This window comes from Triticum dicoccoides, chromosome 6A (assembly GCF_002162155.2).
Source record: "Triticum dicoccoides isolate Atlit2015 ecotype Zavitan chromosome 6A, WEW_v2.0, whole genome shotgun sequence".
NCBI lineage: Eukaryota > Viridiplantae > Streptophyta > Magnoliopsida > Poales > Poaceae > Triticum > Triticum dicoccoides.
Genome location: NC_041390.1, coordinates 591,863,610 through 591,880,341, shown reverse-complemented (window position 1 = coordinate 591,880,341; position 16,732 = coordinate 591,863,610).

Sequence of the window (16,732 nt, the reverse complement as noted above, 5' to 3'; positions counted from 1 at the left end):
GCAAACAAGATTTGAAGAGGACCAAGATGAGCTCAGATATAGGGGAGGACAACTTGGGATATATTGACAGTCTTGGCAGGACCGTCTCTTCTTTGGCGGGCTCCTTCGAGGAGCGCCACCGGGCCCAATGAATATTTTCTGCTGGAACTGTCGTGGTGCGGGAAAAGCTGCGACAGTTCGGGAGCTTCGCGATTTTGCGAGGCAATTTTCCCCTACCCTCTTATGTATTGTTGAAACACAGCTGGAAAGCGGGAGGGTAGAAGCACTAGCTGGTACTTTGGGCTTTGATAAATCTTATGCTGTTAGTAGTCGAGGTAGAAGTGGAGGCATTGGCTTGTTTTGGAATGATTCAATAAATGTTGAGATCCTTGGCTACTCTGACTATCATTTAGATGTTTCTATTGAGGAACAAGGCAGAGAGAATTGGAGGATGACGTGTGTATACGGTGAGGCACAAACGCACTTGAGGCACCAAACATGGACAACTTTGAAAAACGTCAGCACTTTGAGCACTCTCCCTTGGCTATGTGTGGGTGATTTTAATGAAGTGTTACAACCAGATGAGCACCATGGTGTGGGTCAAAGGAGCAACGCTCAAATCCAAGCTTTTCGTGATGTTTTAGATGTTTGCATGTTGCTCGACTTGGGCTACAAAGGTAATTTTTGGACCTTCGAGAAGAAAGTAACAGGCGGCACTTTCACAAGGTGCAGACTCGACCGGGCGCTAGTGAGTGCAGAATGGTTGACGAGGCTTCCATTAGCCTTGGTTACACATTTGACGGGGGTTACATCGGACCATTCACCGTTGTTGCTCGAACTGGAAGCTAGGACGGCCAATCATGTTAGTCGCCCCTTCAGATATGAGACAATGTGGGAGACGCATGTCAGTTTCCGGGATGTGATAAACCAGGGTTGGGGCGCAGGTCCTCCGTGCTCAACTGTGGAGGAGCTGCGACTGAAATTGCAAGACCTGGCAAGGGATATGGGAAGATGGAGTTGGGATACATTTGGAAGCGTGAGGAAAGAGATAAAAAATCTAAAGAAATCCCTCGATGAACTAAAGAGTGATCCTCTAAGGACAGGCCCAACTTACGCCGAGTTGAAGATCAACGAAAGGCTAATTGAGATGTATCACAGGGAAGAAATCATGTGGCGCCAGAGAGCTAGGGTCGAATGGCTTTCTGCAGGCGACAAAAATACAAAGTTTTTTCATCTCAGGGCCAGCTTGAGGAGGAAAAAGAACATGATCAAGGCGCTACAGAACTCATTGGGCATTGAGATATCTGATCCGGGAGAGCTAAAGGCGATGGCACATGACTTTTATCAATCTTTGTACCTGTCCGAGGGAGTTCAAAACTTGGATGCAGTACTGAATCATGTGCCGCGCAAGGTAACAACAGCAATGAATACTAGTTTGTGTGCGCCATACACCAAGGAGGAAGTTAAGAGTGCTCTGTTTCAAATGTTTCCAACCAAAGCTCCGGGGCCCGATGGTTTTCCTGCACACTTCTATCAGAGACATTGGGAAGTTTGTGGGGACGAAGTAACAAGCATAGTTCTGAGAATTGTGAACGGCGAGGAGAGCCCAGAATCCATCAATGATATCGTGCTTGTTTTAATCCCCAAGGTAACTACTCCAAAAGTCCTTGCTCAATTCCGTCCCATAAGTCTATGCAACGTTCTATATAAAATAGCTTCAAAGGTGATATCTAACAGATTGAAAGTAATCTTACCTGACATAATCTCTGAGGAACAATCAGCATTTGTCCCTGGAAGGCTTATCACAGACAATATCATTTGCGCTTATGAGTGCTTGCATTTTATGAAGAGGTCGAGATCAAAATCCAATAGTTTCTGTGCTTTGAAGCTGGACATGATGAAGGCATATGATAGATTGGAATGGACCTACCTGCGAGGTATCATGACAAAGTTGGGTTTTGACCAGCACTGGATACATATTGTTATGTGTGTGGTATCCTCAGTTTCTTTTTCGGTATGTTTCAATGGTGAAAAACTTGAATCTTTCAAGCCTACACGAGGTATTCGGCAGGGAGACCCAATCTCCCCCTACTTGTTCTTGATTGCAGCAGAGGGCCTTTCGTGCCTCCTTAAATCAAGTTCTCAGTCGTCACTAACAGGAATTCAGGTGGCTCCTTCGGCTCCTACCGTTAACCATCTCCTGTTTGCAGATGACAGCCTGTTGCTATTCAAGGCCAGTGGGGAGGGATCAATTCAGGTGTCAAACCTACTTGATATTTACTGTCATGCGTCAGGGCAAAGAATCAACAATGAGAAATCTTCAATTTTCTTCAGTAAGGGCTGCCCTGCACAGTTGAAAGAAACTATTAAGACCAACTTGCAAGTGTTAAACGAGTCTTTGAGTGAACGTTACCTGGGTATGCCGACGGATGTTGGACACTCGAAGAACGGTACATTTAAATACCTTTGGGACCGAGTCTGGGAAAAGATCAAAGGATGGATGGAGAAGTTACTGTCTGCTGCTGGTAAGGAAGTTTTAATTAAATCTGTAGCACAAGCGATCCCCGTGTATTCGATGTCGTGCTTCAGATTACCAAGGGGTCTCTGCGATAGTATCACGTCGATTATCCGACAATTCTGGTGGGGTTCCAAGCAAGGGAAGAGGAAGCCTAGCTGGGTAGCATGGGATATCTTAACCATGCCGAAGCATTTGGGAGGTTTGGGTTTCCGCGACTTGGAAATTTTCAACCTAGCATTGTTAGCAAGGCAGGCATGGTGCACACTCACAGATGACACATCTCTCAGCGCTCGAATCCTGAAGGCGGTATATTTCCCGGAATGTTCTCTACTTCAAGCCGAACTTGGAGCACACCCGTCTCAGATATGGAGGGCAATATTGGAAGGGCGCGATATCCTTGCACAAGGTATGGTGCGCCGAATAGGAGATGGTGCATCGACGGATATTTGGCAACACAACTGGATTCCTCGAGACAGTTTCAAGCGCCCTATAACATCTCTGACGCCAAATCCTCCGGTGAGAGTGGCACAACTCATCGACAACACTTCTGCTTGCTGGAACGAGGGCTTGGTCCGAACTGTGTTCACTCATTTTGATGCCGAGGCGATTTTGAGAATCCCGCTATGCACGCGTCGAGTCGAGGATTTCTGGGCATGGCATCATGATCCTAGAGGAAGGTTCAGCGTCCGGTCTGCCTATCACATGATTCTTAAGACAAAGCATAGCAAGGAGGCATGGCTAAATGAGGAGGGAGGGACTTCATATGAGTTCAACGAATCCAACAACTGGTCAACGATATGGCATATCCAAGTGCCCTCAAAGCTTAAGATGTTTCTATGGCGTTTAGCCAGGCAATCAATGCCAACGGGGACCGTTTTGGAGCACCGACACATGGCAATAGAAAATACATGCCTACTCTACGGAGCCGTGGACACATGGAAGCATGCACTGATCTCATGTCCCATGTCTGCAAGTGTATGGGCGCTGGCTCCCGAAGAGCTGGTGCATCATATGCTAGAGCGCGGCGAGGAGAATCCGAAGGATTGGCTGTTTGCAATTCATGAAATACTATCTAAAGAGCTTTTTGATCGCTTGGTGGTCTCACTTTGGGCGATATGGGGAGCCAGAAGGAAAGCTTTCCATGAGAACATCTATCAATCACCCCATTCTGTGAGCAGTTTCATATCAAGTTACTTGGGGGAGTTGAAGATGATAAATGCCAAGAACCCTGTCGCGATGGTGCATAGATCCGAGAACCCAAAAAGGTGGATACCCCCGATTGTGGGCAATGCTAAGATGAACGTTGACGCGGCTGTGTCTAGGCAGGGATTCGGGTCTATTGGGGTGATATGCAGAGACCAAACAGGTAGTTTCATCGGTGCATCCACCTTCGGTTTCAGAAACATTGTAGATCCACCAACCCTTGAAGCCATGGCGATCAGAGAAGCACTGGCATTGGCAAATGATCTATATCTACGATAGATTGAAGTGGCTTCGGATTGCAAAGTGGTAGTGGAGGATCTACATAAGGATAATTTGGCGAGCTACGGTGCAATTGTACAGAAATAATAGCCCATTCCAATTCTTTTGAATTTTGTAGCATTAGACATGAATTTAGGAGCTCCAATTATGAAGCTCACAACTTAGCGATGCATGCTTTATCTCTCGGTGGTGGCCGCCGTGTTTGGTTAGGCCATCCCGAGAACCTACCATCCGTCCCTGTAAACATTGTGACGAATTAATAAAGCTTCGCGACATTGTCTCAAAAAAAATCTGCTTCCATCCAAAAAAAGTCTGCGGACCCTATAAAAAATAAAAATAAAAATATGCTGGCGTGAAAGTATTTGTATTTTTATTGAGGAAAAATCTCTCAGTATTCATGACTATTCTTCGTTCCGTTTCCTTTTTACGGATGAAAGAAAGATGATTCTTTTTCATTCGGACTAGTAGAACGTCTGCGCGTTGCTACGGGCTATAATGCATATACTTTAAGAAGCATCTCTGATCTGAACTCCTAATCCAATTATACCCCTTAATCAAATATTATGTGTCCTAGGATCTACTATAGGTTTGCTCATGTGGGCGCTCGCTGGTGGCCGGCATCTTATCATGGGATCATAGCATTCTTCTCTTTAGTTTTTTATCTTTTTATTCCATTTTCTTTCTTTTTCCTGTAGAAGTGTCATGCTCTCGCCTTTCCTCTATCAATAAAAACACACCTCTCATGTGTACTTACACTCTGCCGAATTCCCTCTAAGAGTGCTCTACTCCCATTAATGGAATGAATGATTCCTCTCAGTCAATGGTATACATTCCTTCAAAAACTTCAAGAAAACAACCATGCTTCATACAACTCAATATTTTAGCCTTTTTTATTTCTCAGGCAACCAGCCAACATTAATTTCTGCCTTCACACTGCATGCATACAATGGAACAGCTGAAAACATATGACAGAAATATTGTAACACACAGATGTATGCAACCTAAAATTTGTTGTGTATTTCGAATTTGGACAACCATTTAACCATAATAACAGAAGAATGATTGATTGCGAAAGACCTATGGAGGATGCATCACAAGCGCCATACTCATTAATTCCACTCACAAGCCTTTTCTCGTAGAATTCACAACTTTATAAGACATCTTTAAAAACCAGCCATCAAAGATACATTTCTCAATTGAGACAAGGTATGCACATATTAAACATTTCGCTCCACGTGGGTCCATATTATTTTTGAACGAAGTCAAAATGCTTGGCATTTCATTGAATAAGAACGAGGTTTTAAGAATCTAGGCCAAAGGCCAAATTACAAGCATCACCCTCGCAGCATTACATTACACAGATATTTCGCTCGGCAAGGCACCACAACGATGCCTCCGCTTCGGTGTGTGTCACAAGCACACCGGACGGAATCGCGTTGTTGCGGAACACTCGAGCATTTCGCTCGTTCTAGATTTACCAAAAGATAAGAAGCATAAAGAAAACAAGCGCCATTCAAGATTGCTACCTCCCGGAAGCGTTGCTGCGCCACCACTCCTTAAAGGAAACCATGCCTCCCCAATCCGTAGTATGAACATCATGTAAACCAAGCCACGTTCTGGTCATTCCCCAAACTCTGTATAAAAGAATCAAGTAGACATGGAAGTATACACATATATCTTTGAATTCTGTAAAACATTTAAAAGGTAATTAGCCACATTTTAACAACACTCTCTGGCTCTTAAATAAGTGATATTTTACTTGCACAGTTCAAATTAAACCATAAACGATAGTAAAAACAAAATCATAAAGTCATAAATAAATTTATAGAATCCTTCTATCAATATTCATGTAAAATTCAGCGTGTTTAATGCTATGAAGAATAGCAACCCGAATTCCCACGAGGACAAGAATATGTTATATACACATGCAGATCTCCACTTTCAAATTTATCGAAACATCAGCCAAAATAACTTACGGAATGGTGTGCTGTTGTCACTTGTTGGTGTTCTATGTGGCTCGACCACACTGGCACTCAATTCCCGCAGGAGTGCTGAAGACCGGGAGGAGGAGATGCTTGCACGACCTATTGCCCAAGCAGATGTCATTTATTTATGGAGAAGGGGGTATTACATACAATTTGTATGCGAGGCAGTTCAGTTTAGTGGAAAAAATATACCCTGCATAAGATGTTGCAATGGCAAATGCCTCACATAATAAGAACACTTTGATGAGAACACAGTCCAATCCTTGATGAGAAGACATTGTTTCAATGATTCCATTGTGCCATCAATAAATCACTTTCCAGAACAGAAAAAGTATATGAGAGTGCATATTGAAAAAAACGTGTACCAACCGGTAAAAACAATTGCCCACTTAAATAGACTACGAAAGAAGCATCCAAAATTGGAGATCGGGATCAGCATATCGAAGAGGAAATGCAGGAAATGGAATGTCCCGCTGGCGTCACCGGAAAATAAGTCCCTCGATTCACTGATTCATCACCTTGAGGTAAATATCATACACCCTCTGCTCCTCTTCTTTGAATCATTAATTTCTTTTTGTAAACATAGCCTTTGGCTGTAATTGTGCCAGCCCATTAAGAACAACACAACACATGCTTTTTGTCAAATGTTACTGTACAGAAGGAAAATGAAAGAACTTTGCCCTTGTGCTTTGGCAAAAATCTTCCAAGTCATAAGTTACAAAACCATGAGATGTGTGATAAAGTCTAATGTCTAAAATTTTCAGATTTTTTCAACTTTGTTTGATCACGTTTTTCCAATTGTTTGCATACTCAGGTGTAGTACACCCAGAGTAGAAAATCCACTCTCAAAACCTATTGATTACATCTTATAATTAAGAGAAATGCAGTAGGGACCACATGCGTGTAGTGATTCAGCAAACAATTTAAAAGTGAAAGTAAGATAAACAACTTACCGATCTGCACTGAAGAGTACTGAAAGTAATTTGAGTTGCCTCCTTGCTAAATAACTTACCACATGCGTGTAGTCGTAGCATGATGTACAGTAAGCAGGAAACATCCATTCTTCAAAAGAACATACAAAGGCCATAGTGGCGTGCAGTTTAGTGGCCAAGCAAAAACAAAGGAAACCCTGCACTTTTGAGAAAGAATGTTAGCTTCCTCGGATGACAATGTCATTTTCCCTTTCAAATGGCACAAAACGATTTAATAACTACAATTCCTCTTGCTAAACAATGTATATCTTGCACACATCCAGATTAATCTTAGTTCACTGACGCTAATTAGCAGAGCTAAGAAACACATAGTTTAGTAGGCCACTCGGGACCCGACACTTGCTCCGCTGGGCGCCTGGGCCACAAAGCACCCAAGTGCTTGTCAAACAACACACTGAACACCGAGTAGCAGGCCATTTGTGCAATCCCAGCAGAAACTCAAACAATTCCATTGGAAGGTTATTTAGAGCGAGTGTATGATACGTCTCCAACGTATCTATAATTTTTTATTGTTCCATACTATATAATATTCTATTTTGAATATTATTGGACTTTATTATACTCTTTTATATTATTTTAGGGACTAACCTATTAACCGGAGGCCCAGCCCATTGCTGTTTTTTGCCTATTTCAGAGTTTCGCAGAAAAGGAATATCAAACGGAGTCCAAACGAAATGAAATCTTCGGGAACGTGATTTTCGGAACGAACGTGATCCAGAGGATTTGGACCCTACGTCAAGACATCAACCAGGAGGCCACGAGGTAGGGGGGCACGCCCTCCACCCTCGTGGGCCCCCTGTTGCTCCACCGACGTACTCCTTCCTCCTATATATACCTACGTACCCCCAAACTACCAGAGACGGAGCCAAAAACCTAATTCCACCGCCGCAACCTTATGTACCTGTGAGATCCCATCTTGGGGCCTGTTTCGGAGCTCCGCCGGAGGGGGCATCGACCATGGAGGGCTTCTACATCAACACCATAGCCTCTCCGATGATGTGTGAGTAGTTTACCTCAGACCTTCGGGTCCATAGTTATTAGCTAGATGGCTATTCTCTCTTTTTGGATATCAATACAATGTTCTCCCCCTCTCTCGTGGAGATCTATTCGATGTAATCTTCTTTTGCGGTGTGTTTGTTGAGATCGATGAATTATGGGTTTATGATCAAGTTTATCTATGAACAATATTTGAATCTTCTCTGAATTATTTTATGTATGATTGGTTATCTTTGCAAGTCTCTTCGAATTATTAGTTTGGTTTGGCCTACTAGATTGATCTTTCTTGCAATGGACAAGTGCTTAGCTTTGAGTTCAATCTTGCGGTATCCTTTCCCGGTGACAGCAGGGGCAGCAAGGCACGTATTGTATTGTTGCCATCGATGATAACAAGATGGGGTTTATATCATATTGCATGAGTTTATTCCTCTACAACATGTCATCTTGCTTAAAGCGTTACTTTGTTCTTATGAACTCAATACTCTAGATGCATGCTGGATAGCGGTCGATGTGTGGAGTAATAGTAGTAGATGCAGGCAGGAGTCAGTCTACTTGTCTCGGACGTGGTGCCTATATACATGATCATACCTAGATATTCTCATAACTATGCTCAATTCTGTTAATTGCTCAACAGTAATTTGTTCACCCCCATAAATACTTATGCTCTTGAGAGAAGCCACTAGTGAAACCTATGGCCCCCGGGTCTATTTTCCATCATATTAATCTTCCAACACTTAGTTATTTTTATTGCCTTTTATTTTACTTTGCATCTTTATCATAAAAAATACCAAAAATATTATCTTATCATATCTATCAGATCTCATTCTCGTAAGTGATCGTGTAGGGATTGACAACCCCTTATCGTGTTGGTTGCGAGGATTTATTTGTTTGTGTAGGTGCGAGGGGCTCGTGCGTGGCCTCCTACTGGATTGATACCTTGGTTCTCAAAAACTGAGGGAAATACTTACGCTACTTTGCTGCATCATCCTTTCCTCTTCAAGGGAAAACCAACGCAGTGCTCAAGAGGTAGCAATAAGGATTTCTGGCGCCGTTGCCGGGGGGTCTATGCAAAAGTCAACACACCAAGTACCCATCACAAACCCTTATCTCCCGCATTACATTATTTGTCATTTGCCTCTCATTTTCCTCTCCCCCACTTCACCCTTGCCGTTTTATTCGCTCTCTCTTTTCCGTTCACCTCTTTTTCGTTTGCTTGTCGTTATGGCTAGTCCCATATCTGTTCCTTTGTCCCCTGAGTTTCAAGTTCTTCACTTTAAAGAAAGACAAGGAGAAAATTTAAAAGATGCTTGGTATAGGATGATGGAATCTTATCGTAATTGCACCTTAGAGGTGAGTTTTAGAATTTTGCTTCGCAGTTTCTACGTTGGACTAAATATGTCCCATAGACAACTCTTGGATTGTGTTGCCAAAGGAAATTTTATTGAAATTGATCCCAGTGTTGCACATGAAATCATAGAGGGGGTAGTGGGAACACTACCTCAACAAAAGGGGCCACAACATACCCAGGAAGAGCCACAAGTTTTTGAGAAAAATTTGCGAAGTAACTAAGATTTTACAAAAGTCTCTTGAACCTCTTAAGAGTGTTAGCGGAAATATTCACCGCATGAATATGTTGATTACCATTTGCAACAAGCGGTTGGATTCTTTAGATCTAAAATTTTCCGAATATGAAGGGAAACATAAAGAACCTCCCGGATTCGAGCTTGATTCCGCTAAAAATTGAAAGCCAAAGATGGCAATACCTAGATCTATCCTTGCTTTTTATGCCTAGCTAGGGGCGTTAAACGATGGCGCTTGTTGGGAGGCAACCCAATTTTATTTTTATTCCTTGCTTTTTGCTCCTCTTTAGTAATAAATAATTTATCTATCCTCTGTTTTGGTTGTGTTTTTTTGTGTTTAATTAGTGTTTGTGCCAAGTAGAACCGTTGGGAAGACTTGGGGAAAGTCTTTTTAATCTTGCTATAAAAAACAGAAACTTTAGCGCTCATGAGAATTGCTGCCATTTTTATTTGGAAAGTGCTATTTAGTTAATTATTTTTGCAGATGAATAATAGATAAATTCCTCACGTCCAGAAATTTATTTTAGAATTTTTGGGGTTCCAGATCTTGCGTTAGTTACAGATTACTACAGATTGTTCTGTTTTTGACAGATTCTGTTTTTCTTGTGTTGTTTGCTTATTTTGATGAATCTATGGCTAGTAAAATAGTTTATAGACCATAGAGAAGTTGGAATATAGTAGGTTTAACACCAATATAAATAAAGAATGAGTTCATTACAGTACCTTGAAGTGGTGTTTTGTTTTCTTTTGCTAACGGAGCTCACGAGATTTTCTGTTAAGTTTTGTGTTGTGAAGTTTTCAAGTTTTGGGTGAAAGATTTGATGGATTATGGAACAAGGAGTGAAAAGAGCCTAAGCTTGGGGATGCCCATGGCACCCCAAGATAATCTAAGGACACCTAAAAGCCAAAGCTTGGGGATGCCCCGGAAGGCATCCCCTCTTTCGTCTACTTCCATAGGTAACTTTACTTGGAGCTATATTTTTATTCACCACATGATATGTATTTTGCTTGGAGCGTCTTGTATGATTTGAGTCTTTGCTTTTTAGTTTACCACAACCATCCTTGTTGTACACACCTTTTGAGAGAGACACACATGATTCGGAAATTATTGGAATACTCTATGTGCTTCACTTATATCTTTTGAGTTATATAGTTTTTCCTCTAGTACTTCACTTATATCTTTTAGAGCACGGTGGTGGTTCTGTTTTATAGAAACTATTATTCTCTCATGCTTCACTTAGATTATTTTGAGAGTCTTAAATAGCATGGTAATTTACTTAAATAATCCTAATATACTAGGTATTCAAGACTAGTAAAACTTTCTTATGAGTGTGTTGAATACTAAGAAAAGTTTGATGCTTGATGATTGTTTTGAGACATGGAGGTAGTGATACCAAAGTTGTGCTAGTTGAGTAGTTGTGAATTTGAAAAATACTTGTGTTGAAGTTTGCAAGTCCCGTAGCATGCACGTATGGTAAACGTTATGTAACAAATTTGAAACATGAGGTGTTCTTTGATTGTCCTCCTTATGAGTGGCGGTCGGGGACGAGCGATGGTCTTTTCCTACCAATCTATCCCCCTAGGAGCATGCGCGTAGTGCTTGGTTTTTGATTACTTGTAGATTTTTGCAATAAGTATGTGAGTTCTTTATGACTAATGTTGAGTCCATGGATTATACGCACTCTCACCTTTTCATGATTGCTAGCATCTTCGGTACCGTGTATTGCCCTTTCTCACATTGAGAGTTGGTGCAAACTTCGCCGGTGCATCCAAACCCCGAGATATGATACGCTCTTTCACACATAAACCTCCTTATATCTTCCTCAAAACATCCACCATACCTACCTATTATGGCATTCCCATAGCCATTCCGAGATATATTGCCATGCAACTTTCCACCATTCTGTTTATCATAACACGTTCATCATTGTCATATTGCTTTGCATGATCATGTAGTTGACATAGTATTTGTGGCAAAGCCACCATTCATAATCCTTTCATACATGTCACTCTTGGTTCATTACATATCCCGGTACATCGCCGGAGGCATTCATATAGAGTCATACTTTGTTCTAGTATCGAGTTGTAAAAAAATAGAAGTGTGATGATCATCATTTTCTAGAGCATTGTCCCAAGTGAGGAAAAAAAGAGAAAGACCATAAAAAAAGAGAAGGCCCAAAAAATGAGAGAAAAAGAGAGAAGGGACAATGTTACTATCCTTTTTACCACACTTGTGCTTCAAAGTAGCACCATAATCTTCATGATAGAGAGTCTTTTGTTTTGTCACTTTCATATACTAGTGGGAACTTTTCATTATAGAACTTGGCTTGTATATTCCAACAATGGGCTTCCTCAAATGCCCTAGGTCTTCGTGAGCAAGCAAGTTGGATGCACACCCACTTAGTTTCTTTTTTTGAGCTTTCGTATATTTATAGCTCTAGTGCATCCATTGCATGGCAATCCCTACTCCTTGCATTAACATCAATTGATGGGCAACTCCATAGCTCATTTATTAGCCTCGTTGATGTGAGACTTTCTCCCTTTTTTGTCTTCTCCACATAACCCCCATCATTATATTCTATTCCACCCATAGTGCTATATCCATGGCTCACGCTCATGTATTGCGTAAAGATTGAAAAAGTTTGAGATTACTAAAGTATGAAACAATTGCTTGGCTTGTCATCGGGGTTGTGCATGATGAGAGCATTCTTGTGTGACGAAAATGGAGCATGACTAAACTATATGATTTTGTAGGGATGAACTTTCTTTGGCCATGTTATTTTGAGAGGACATAATTGCTTAGTTAGTATGCTTGAATTATTATTATTTTTATGTCAATATTGAACTTTTATCTTGAATCTTTCGGATCTGAATATTCATACCACAATTAAGAAGAATTACATTGAAATTATGCCAAGTAACATTCCACGTCAAAAAGTTGTCTTTATCATTTACCTACTTGAGGACGAGCATGAATTAAGCTTGGGGATGCTTGATACGTCTCCAACGTATCTATAATTTTTTATTGTTCCATGCTATATTATATTCTGTTTTGGACATTATTGGGCTTTATTATACACTTTTATATTTTTTTGGGACTAACCTATTAACCAGAGGCCCAGCCCAGAATTGTTGTTTTTTGCCTATTTCAGAGTTCCACAGAAAAAAATATCAAACGGAGTCCAAACGGAATAAAACCTTCGGCAATGTGATTTTTGAAACAAACGTGATCCAGAGGACTTGGACCCTACGTCAAGACATCAACCAGGAGGCCACGAGGTAGGGGGGCACGCCTACCCCCCTAGGCGCACCCTCCACCCTCGTGGGCCCCCTGTTGCTCCACCGACGTACTCCTCCCTCCTATATATACCTACGTACCCCCAAACTACCAGAGACAGAGCCAAAAACCTAATTCCACCGCCGCAACCTTCTGTACCCGTGAGATCCCATCTTAGGGCCTGTTCTGGAGCTCCGCCGAAGGGGGCATCGATTATGGAGGGCTTCTACATCAACACCATAGCCTCTCCGATGATGTGTGAGTAGTTTACCTCAGACCTTCGGGTCCATAGTTATTAGCTAGATGGCTTCTTCTCTCTTTTTGGATCTCAATACAATGTTCTCCCCCTCTCTCGTGGAGATCTATTCGATGTAATCTTCTTTTGCAGTGTGTCTGTTGAGACCGATGAATTGTGGGTTTATGATCAAGTTTATCTATGAACAATATTTGAATCTTCTCTGAATTCTTTTATGTATGAGGTTATCTTTGCAAGTCTCTTCGAATTATCAGTATGGGTTGGCCTACTAGATTGATCTTTCTTGCAATGGGAGAAGTGCTTAGCTTTGGGTTCAATCTTGCGGTCTCCTTTCCCAGTGACAGTAGGGGCAGCAAGGCACGTATTGTATTGTTGCCATCGAGGATAACAAGATGGGGTTTATATCATATTGCATGAGTTTATCCCTCTACATCATGTCATCTTGCTTAAAGCGTTACTCTGTTCTTATGAACTTAATACTCTAGATGCATGCTGGATAGCGGTCGATGTGTGGAGTAATAGTAGTAGATGCAGGCAGGAGTCGGTCTACTTGTCTCGGACATGATGCCTATACACATGATCATACCTAGATATTCTCATAACTATGCTCAATTCTGTCAATTGCTCAACAGTAATTTGTTCACTCACCGTAAATACTTATGCTCTTAAGAGAAGCCACTAGTGAAAACTATGGCCCCCGAGTCTATTTTCCATCATATTAATCTTCCAACACTTAGTTATTTTTATTGCCTTTTATTTTACTTTGCATCTTTATCATAAAAATACCAAAAATATTATCTTATCAAATCTATCAGATCTCACTCTCGTAAGTGACCGTGTAGGGATTGACAACCACTTATCGCGTTGGTTGCGAGGATTTATTTGTTTGTGTAGGTGCGAGGGCTCGTGCGTGGCCTCCTACTAGAATGATACCTTGGTTCTTAAAAACAGAGGGAAATACTTACATTACTTTGCTCCATCACCCTTTCCTCTTCAAGGGAAAACCAACGCAGTGCTCAAGAGGTAGCAGTGTATTTTCAGTGCAATTCATGAGTCATTCCAAGTTGGATGCGTGCACGATGTAATATTTTCTAATGTATTATACCATATTCTTAGAAGCTAGCTGAAAACGGTATGGACATAAGATAAACACCATGCATCTGCACATCTTAGTTTTCTCATCAGGTAAGAATGGAAGAGTTCTGATAAATGGTTTATATATTAAGAATAGATGTGAGGCACAGTCCAGCATTAGCAGACAGTCCACTGGAGTATTAGCACAGATTAACCAGTAGCACCCGCGCGCACGGACGTATCTTCCTCCTCCCTCTCTCTTCCCTCTTGGACGACTCTCGCTAGTAGCCTGCTCTTCTTACGTCGATGTTTACCCACGTCCTGCACAAACAGACCAAATTTTTATGTTTTGTAAAACAAATGGACCAAGAATACAACATATATGAGATAAATTTTGAGCATTCAGAATCTTTTTTCAAAGGAGGATGCAATCGACAATAAAGAAGCAAGTTTTGCAATAGGTTTACTTAAGAATTGTGTATTCAACACTCAATAGATCAATACTAACTTGTAATAATCGTATGTTTTGGATGAACCTGTTTCAGTTTGTTTGGCAAAGTGATGGATCCTCGGTATAAGCAATTCCACTTTTTACTGCATGGAGAACAAATAAACATGAAGGTACCTCGTCCCAGGTAGTTGAAGCAAGTGGGTCACCAGAAGAAGCACTTGAACTCTTTGATTCAACAGAACCATCTAGAAGTGTGGAAGTCAGAATGTTTTCAATCCTATCTGGCTTGTCATCCCAGCGGATGGCGGCTAATACAGACAGAAGTTTGAGAGCCTGCAATGTAAGTGTAAGAGCACTTAACAATAAAACAAAGGGATATATTGTTTGTCATCGTATTAGAAAGGCGAGAGTCCTGTACAGCAGACTGAGCCTCCTTTGCTATTGCACGTACATCTTCCTTTCCTGTCCAGGTCCTTGGCATTGAGTCCTTGTCATGACTAAACTCAAACAGAGGAGAGGACCGAGGAGATCGAACAGGTGTAGGGGAGACAGTGCACAAGTGTAGGTGCATCCTATGCCTACTCCAGCTACGTGGTCGTCTCTAATCGACATGGCGAGCCTGCGAGGAGGTGGTCGATGACGGGCGGGAGGAGATGGCGGCGGTCGACCCTCGACTTGATGGCGCACTACCGGAAAAGGGTCCTACCCCGACAGCCAAAACAATGCCGACGGCCACCGTCGGCCTACTTGGAGCTATGTCGACAGCCACGTCCTGGCCGTCGGCTTATCCTAGCCGTCGGGCTACCCCGAGCTAAGCCGACGGCACCCGTCGACACAATATGGCCGTCGGCCTAGCTGCGAATACGCCGACAGCAGCCGTCGGCATAACCCAGCCGTCGGCATAGCAGTGGGCCCGGCGACCCTGCCCGTGACCAGCGGCTAACACCGTCAAATCTATGCCGACGGTCGGGATGGGCGCCGTCGGCATATCTCCGCATGCCACGTCACCAATCCGCGGCGCACCGTCCAGCACATATGCCGGCGGCGGCCGTCGGCATACCCACCACGTCACCGATCCGCGGCATGCCGCCCACCTAGACCCTGCCGTCTCTATGCCGACGGCAATGCCGTCAGCATAGTTATTCTATTTTTTATATATGTTTGTATTCTTTTTATGTATTATTATATTAACTGACATGTAGCATATGCTTTTTTATGTATTATTATATGAATATATATGTACTTTGTCATTTTTCCATAGATTATGAATATATATATATATAGTTTGTATTTTTTTGAGCACGTTAATAATGTGCCATCATGTTCTTTTGAATATAGGTCCTTATATTTTATTAAAATAAAAAACAGCTATGCTGATAGAAGTTTTGTGGTGGTTGCAAACGCCCGGCACCCGTCTCCGGAGTGTGACCCCCTCACGTCCGCGGTGTGCCCCCTCACGAACGGCGCCACCGCCGGCACTTGGAGGACGAAAACGGCCGCATCGGGTCTATACGGAGGGGACGTTGCTCCCAAGTGTTTCTATAGGATGACCTACCACAATCGGGTGGTGTTTTGGCATGTCCGAAGAGGCGGCACGCATCTCCGAGGCGTGCCCCCCCTAACGGACGGCGCCGCCGGCGGCACCTAGAGGGGGGAAACGGACGCGTCGGGTCTTAGTATTTAGATCCAGCTGCCATCAAGGAGAATTTCATGTCCCTTAGGCGGGACGGGTGGTGTTGTGGCATGTCCGAAGAGGCGGCACGCATCTCCGGGGCGTGGCCCCCTCACGGACGATGCCGCCGCCGGCACCTGGAGAGGGAAATGGACGCGTCGGGTCTACACGGAGGGTATGTAGTTGTGGGTTTGGCCCGAATGTTGCTCCCAGGTGTCCCTCTGGGCTGACCTGACACAACCGGATGGAGAGATCCACTGGTCAAAGCCCGTCCGTAGAAAGTCAAAGGGTTAGATCTCGTGGTCAACCGCTCCAGGGTTAGGTGGGACGGGGGCCCTGGGGGTAGCAATGCCACCGGAGCATCGCACCGGCCCCTCATACATGCGGGGTGGTGTTGTGGCATGTCCGAAGAGGCAGCATGCGTCTCCAGGACGTGCCCCCCCTCACGGACGGCGCTGCCGCCGGCACCT